We start from the raw sequence: 6,154 nt of genomic DNA, 5'->3' as shown, positions 1-6,154 counted from the left end.
CGTCGGCCCCGCCCCTCGATAGGCCCCGCCCCCGTCGGCGATTGGGCGCCAGCTGGGGTTCTAGGACTCTGGATGGATCCCGTAGGCGCAGCGCGTTGGGAGATTGTTCAAGGGGAGGAAAAGAGGTGGAGCGGGTGAGGGGAAGAGGGACAAGGGAGAGTCGAGGAGGGATGCGAGGAAAAGAGAAATGTGGAGAAGGGGGAGGGGTCGATGTCTTCGCGCCTCCTCGCGTGGGGCGGTCGGCCCCGTAGTACAGAAGACCGTCCCACATCCTCTGATAAACTTTTATTACTCCCCACCCATTGGTCCCTCTCGCCCCTCTTCTCTCTTTTCCCTGTATCCCCGGGGAAATGCACCTAGCTTTCAGGCTTTCAGGCTGGCTCCGCTTGGATTACCCAGAGCTCGAGGAAGGCTAACCCGACTCGACCCGGCAGACAACAGGAGGTTTGCTGGGCTCCAGAACTTGGGGCGGTGGGGGCGGTGGGGGGTAGAGAGTGGAGTGTAGGCCTGGGGTTCAGGGCGCGCGGCCCCCAGCCAAGCCCACATTTACACTCAGGCACACAGATCAGCCACCTACTGTGGGGATCTCACTAGTTTCGCCGGACAAGCCCGGGAGGCCGATGCACTGTCCCCACACAGGGTGAGAAGCCGCCGAGCTGGACCGGCAGACCCCCAAGTTGTACAGCCAAGAGCAAACGCTGGGCTCTTTCGCAGCTTTGAGGTTGTTACTCCCTGGACAAGCACCTAGAGAATGAGTCTGAGCTCCGGCTTTTATGCTTTCTATCTTGGAGCAGCCGAGTGTTCAGTGCCTGCCCAGGACCGGTCTCTGAACCGGAGCCTGGAGCTTTGAGGTGTCCTCTCGGCTATACGTTCTGCAGAGTTCCGCTTCTGTTTAGACAGCGTCAGGAGGTCTGGGGACCAGTCTTATTGTATTTGTTCAGCTTTAAGAGAGGTTTGGGGGAAAGATTGAGAGGGTATGTGTGTGTGTGTGTGTGTGTGTGTGTGTGTGTGTGTAACCGAGGGTCCATGGCTCCCTCTTTTAAGGCCGGTATCCCTCAGACTCTCCTCATCTTCCAGGTAATAGGGGCTGAGCCCAAGGCTTGGTGTGAATCCAAGCCAAGGTACTTAAGGAGGTCCCAAGATCTGGTTGAGCGTGTCTGTGAACACCAGGGATAGGCTTGTGGGGTCTCTGTCTCTGAGGGAATAGGTGTGGGGTGTGGAGTCAGTCAGCCAGCCTTGACCTGTGATGTGTGTGTGTGTGTGTGTGTGTGTGTGTGTGAAAATGGTTTGGGTCTTGTCCAATCCCAGGTGTCCTTAGCCAAAGGAGATGTTGGTAGATGTGTACCAGTGACTGGGTGGCTCTCACTGATGCTTGTAGTGTTGGAAAAGGAAAGAAAAGAGGTAAAGAGAGGATGCCTGCTGGGCCCTACTCAGAAAGGAGGAGAGGAAGAAGACAGGAAGGGCGGGAGAAGGAAGGAGATGTAGCCAGAATGCCTTGAGTCAGAGACAATAGAGGAGGGAGGGCTTCCACGAGTGTAATAGGCCTGCACAGGGGGGGGGGGGCAGTGTGGGCCAGTGTGGACTCACCGCTAACTGGAGGTGCCTGCTGCTTGTGTGGGAGAAGAGGGAGGGAAGAGAGGGAGGGAGAGGGGAGAGAGGGGGGAGGGAGGAGAGAGAGAGAGAGAGAGAGAGAGAGAGAGAGAGAGAGAGAGAGAGAGAGAGAAGAGAGAGGGGGGGGAGGGAGGGAGGGAGGGAGAGAGAGAGAGAGAGAGAGAGAGAGAGAGAGAGAGAGAGAGAGAGAGAGAGAGAGAAAACCAGTGCTTTGCACAGTTATGGCAACTAGAGAACTGTGACCAGGCTGAGATCTGGGCAAGGTGGCCAGCCTTGTGCTGGTCCCCTCCTGGCCCGCCCTCTGGAGGACAGTAGGACTTCTCAGCAGCCCCCTCAGGGGCCAGTGCCCCCCATATTGGCCATTTCATCTGAGCCATCTGCGTTTATTTCATCTCTGGCTTTCTCAGCTTTAAAAGTAAGCCTTACATCTAGAAAACCAGAAGCAGAAGAAGCTAGCAGAAGCTAGACCTCATACCTCCACCCAAGCTGCTCCCCCTGACGTCAAAGAAACTGTTTTTGTACCAACAAAAGCAGAGTTGTTTTTGCTGTTTTCACAATGGTGTTTTTTTGTTGTTGTTGTTTTTGGTTTTTCCAATCAGGATCTCTCTGTATAGCCCTGGCTGCCCTGGAGCTCACTCTGTAGACCAGGCTGCCCCCAAACTCTGCCTCCTAAGTGCTGGGACTAAAGGTATACACCAGCATCAGCTTCTTTTTGTGATTTTTAAATCTTCATTTTACTAATGGAGGAGATCAATCAAGTCTTGCTCCTGGAGTGTTTTCTGGGCTCAGTCCCCAGTGAGCTGGGCCATTCTTCCTGGGGAGGCTGATGGTTTTGGAGAATGCTTTGGAACTAGCCTGGAAGTTTGAACTGTTCTGGGTCTCCCAGTGACCTGCAAACACTCAGGTGATGTGTTCTTTGGTGCCACTGGTTTCTGGCCAGTCTTTGCACTCAGGGCACATAGTAGACTGCATTCTTTAGTACCGTCCTGACAAAGGAAGTCTGGGCACTACTGTTTTGCTATTAAGCCATTGAGTGTCACAGTCCTCGGTGGGTGAGGGGATGGTGTCGCCTTTTTCTGAATGTCTGAGTATGCCCTGGGAAGGGAGGCACCTGTGGACTGGGCAGGGTCTGGCTCTGAGGATCCCTTCGGTTCCCAGAGCCAGCAGCAGGGTGAGTCTATGAGTTCTGCCTAGTGTGAATTCAGGAGGCTGAAGGGTTTCCTCATATAAGTTAGGGAGCCAGGAGACCTGGCTTTTATTCCTACCATGTGCCTGCCTGCTCCCTTACATCCCAGAGGATCTCTCCTCCTCCTTCTCCTCCTCACCTCCTTTCTTCTTCCTCATTCTCCACCCCTCCCTTCCTCTTCAGGGTCTCAAGTAGCACAGCCTGGTCTCAAACTCACAGCTCTGTAGCTGTGATCAACTTCTGATTCGATTCGTGTGCCTCCACCTCTAGGATGCTGGAATTATAGGTGTGTGTCATCCCCTTTTAAAATGCAGGCTTTATGCAGGGCTGGAGATCAAACTCATAGTTTCTTACATGCTAGGCAGGCACTCTACTGAGTTATGTCTGCAGCCTTTCCTCTGAGATGTATTGAAAAGCCCACGTGGGCGACTGAAATTACCACACAAAGATGGTGGAGCAGAAGGACAGGAGGACATGAGGACAGCAGACCTGGACCCAGCTCAGCCTAGGTTTTGCTTGTTGCTTCCCTCCTCTGTGCGTGCACATGTGTGTGTGTGTGTGTGTGTGTGTGTGTGTGTGTGTGTGTACTTCATCCTCCAGGAGTATATGTTGAGCTTACCCTCTTGTGCACTTCCTTGGTTTGGTACTCCTCCCAAATATCTCTGGAGAGGTCCTGAGGAAGATTTTTGGGTTGTCCCCAAAGAATCCAGTGCTTAGATTTGTCACCACTTTGAGTTCTCCCATTGCTAAAGGGACCTTAGAGTTTGGGGTGAGCAGGGCAAACTGCTTGTAGATCTAGTCCTGGCTCAGAGATGAAGCAGACCTCACAGAAAGGGTCTATCTATCCCTCACTTCCTTTTCCAGCCTCCCATCTGGGAGCCAGACCTCTGCACAAGCTACGGGAGAACTGCTCTCCCACCTGTCCCATCCCCATAGGGAGCTGATGGTTTCTGAGCAGAGTAACCATGCTGAATGAAACATGGGGGGTGGGGGGCGGGGGTGGGGTGTGGGTGGGATGGGGGGTAGGGGGTGGGCGGGAGATTCAGTTCTCTGAAAGGTCCCTGTGGGTGCAGAGATGTGCTGGGGATCTCACATCCAGATCCCTAGCCTCCTCCTGGGTTAACCCCTTCAGGTTCACAGAGATATTTTTAAAAAGTTGAGCATTCCAGTCTTTGTCATGTATAGTGGCATACACTTTTCCTTAAAAGACTTAATGTTATGTAAGAGTGCTTTGGGTGCACTTGTGTCTGTGCACCATGTGTGAGCCTGGTGCTGGCAAGGCTCAGGAGAAGGGGTTGGATTTGTTAGAACTGGAGTTACTAGAGTTATGGATGATCATAAACCACTACATAAGTGATGGAAATTGAACCCAGGTCCTCTAAAAGAACAGAAAGCAGTGATCTTAAGCTCTGAGCCACCCCCTGCAGCCCCTACAGACATATTTTAAGCAACATGAGATGGTGGTGACGTGTCTATGCCCTGGGGTTCTGCAAGGAGCTGGACCCTCATGCTGTAGGACAATGGAAGCTGGTGCAAAAGGTCACTGTTGAGGCTGGAGCCGGAACTGAAGCAGACTGTTCCAGCAGAAGTGCCCCAGGCCATAGGGCAGGTACCACCAGTCGCTGGCTCCCTGCTCCTCAACACTCTGGGTTCCTTTGCATGGCTTTGACCTGTCTAAGCTTACTCTGTGGCTCTCCAGGCTGTTCCCTCAGCTCATGAAGGAAACCTAACCAGAGTTCTGTCAGAGTTCTAGAGTGAGCCAATACCTGCTGCCCATGAGCCAGCCCTCTAGCAAGGAGCAGACAACTTTACTGAGCTGCTGATTCCTGCCTCAGGCAGAAGGCTACCCAGGGCTGGCTGTGGTGTGACAGTGACCAGTGACGCTTGTATTGGCATATAACTCAAATATCACACAGCTCACCTGTTTAAAGTATACAGTTCTGTAGATTTTAGGGGATCACAGGTGCAGTCATCATCTCCACAAATATTAAGGCATTTTCATAGTCTAAGGATGCTGTGTGGATAGAGTGTGTAGCAAACAGAAAGGCTGGGGTTTAATTCCCAGAACATGTAGACCCACTGGGCTGAGCATGCCTGTAATCCCAACTCCTGGGAGATGGAAGTGACAAGATCGGGAACTCAAAGCCATCCTTGGCTTCGTAGCAAGTCTAAGGTCAGCCTGAGCTACAAGAAACCTTGCAGGAAAACCCACCCTTCAAGTCCCCATTCCCTCACAGCCCTGAGCCACCATTATCTTCCTGTGGTTGTGGATTTGCCTGTATGGGGTATCTCATATGAGTGGAATCTTACAGTGTGTGCATGGGTGGCTGGCCTCTTTTGCTCAGGTTCTTTTGTGTGTGGTGTATGCCGGCACTGCACTCCCTCCTAAGCCAACTAGCATCGCTGTGTGTGAGAGGCACTTTGTGTTTACACTGCATTCAAATTTATTCTTGGTGAGAACATTTGGTCTCCACTGCTTCTGGGTGTCCAGATAGGAGAGGAACTTTCCAAAGAGCAATCAGAGGGGAGGCTCGGGAAGCTTCGCTGGTCGCCTGGTGGCTGATTGTATGCCCACAGTCAACTTCTGGAACCATCTTTTCAATTCTGTCCAATGAGGAGGGATTGCGGAGCTGCTGGGCTCGTGGGGATGATGGTGCTGGAGAAGTGACTCGAAGCTGTGGGTCTTGGCTAATCTTTTATGTCACTAACTAGTCACTAATGGGTTGCTTAGCTTCTGTGTCACGGTATCCCCACCTATCTAATGGAAATGTTAGTTTCAACCCCTGGAATTGTTATCACAGGTTAATTAATTTGTGCAGACCACTGGCTCCCATGCCTGGCAGTCCTTGGTGCCAGGGGAAAAATAGATGCTTGCATTATTCGGGTGTAAAGTCAAGCACACACCATAGCTCCTGATGGCCCCCCTCCTCCTCCAGAGGATGTTATGGTAGCCAAGGAGGGCAGGGAATTGCCTCATCCGTGACCTCAGCTCTCCCTGTGTCTGTCCAAGGTGGAGGTACAGAAAGAGCTCAGCTGGCTGCCACAGGTCCAGGACAGCACAGCAGCCAGCATGGTTTCTCCAAAGAACCATTAGTTGTGATGCCCAAACTAGAATCCTGTTCTTAGGCATCTTTGGACACCTGGCACAACTATAGCCCATCGTTCCTTGTTTGTAGTTCTAGTCCACTATCCACTTGGAAACCAGATTTGAGCTGTTTCCAAGCCTGAGAAGCCCCACCTGTCCACCCTTTCCCAGCCCCAGAGAACACTGGGAGGCAGCTAGACATCACCCTTCTGTTGGGGGAGGCAGGGGTAGGAGGTGCTGCAGAGCTCCCCCCCCCAGCAAGTAACAGCCCC

This window comes from Apodemus sylvaticus, chromosome 2 (genome assembly GCF_947179515.1).
Source record: "Apodemus sylvaticus chromosome 2, mApoSyl1.1, whole genome shotgun sequence".
Lineage (NCBI taxonomy): Eukaryota > Metazoa > Chordata > Mammalia > Rodentia > Muridae > Apodemus > Apodemus sylvaticus.
The sequence above is the reverse complement of the archived record's forward strand: the minus strand, read 5'-3'. Positions refer to the sequence as shown.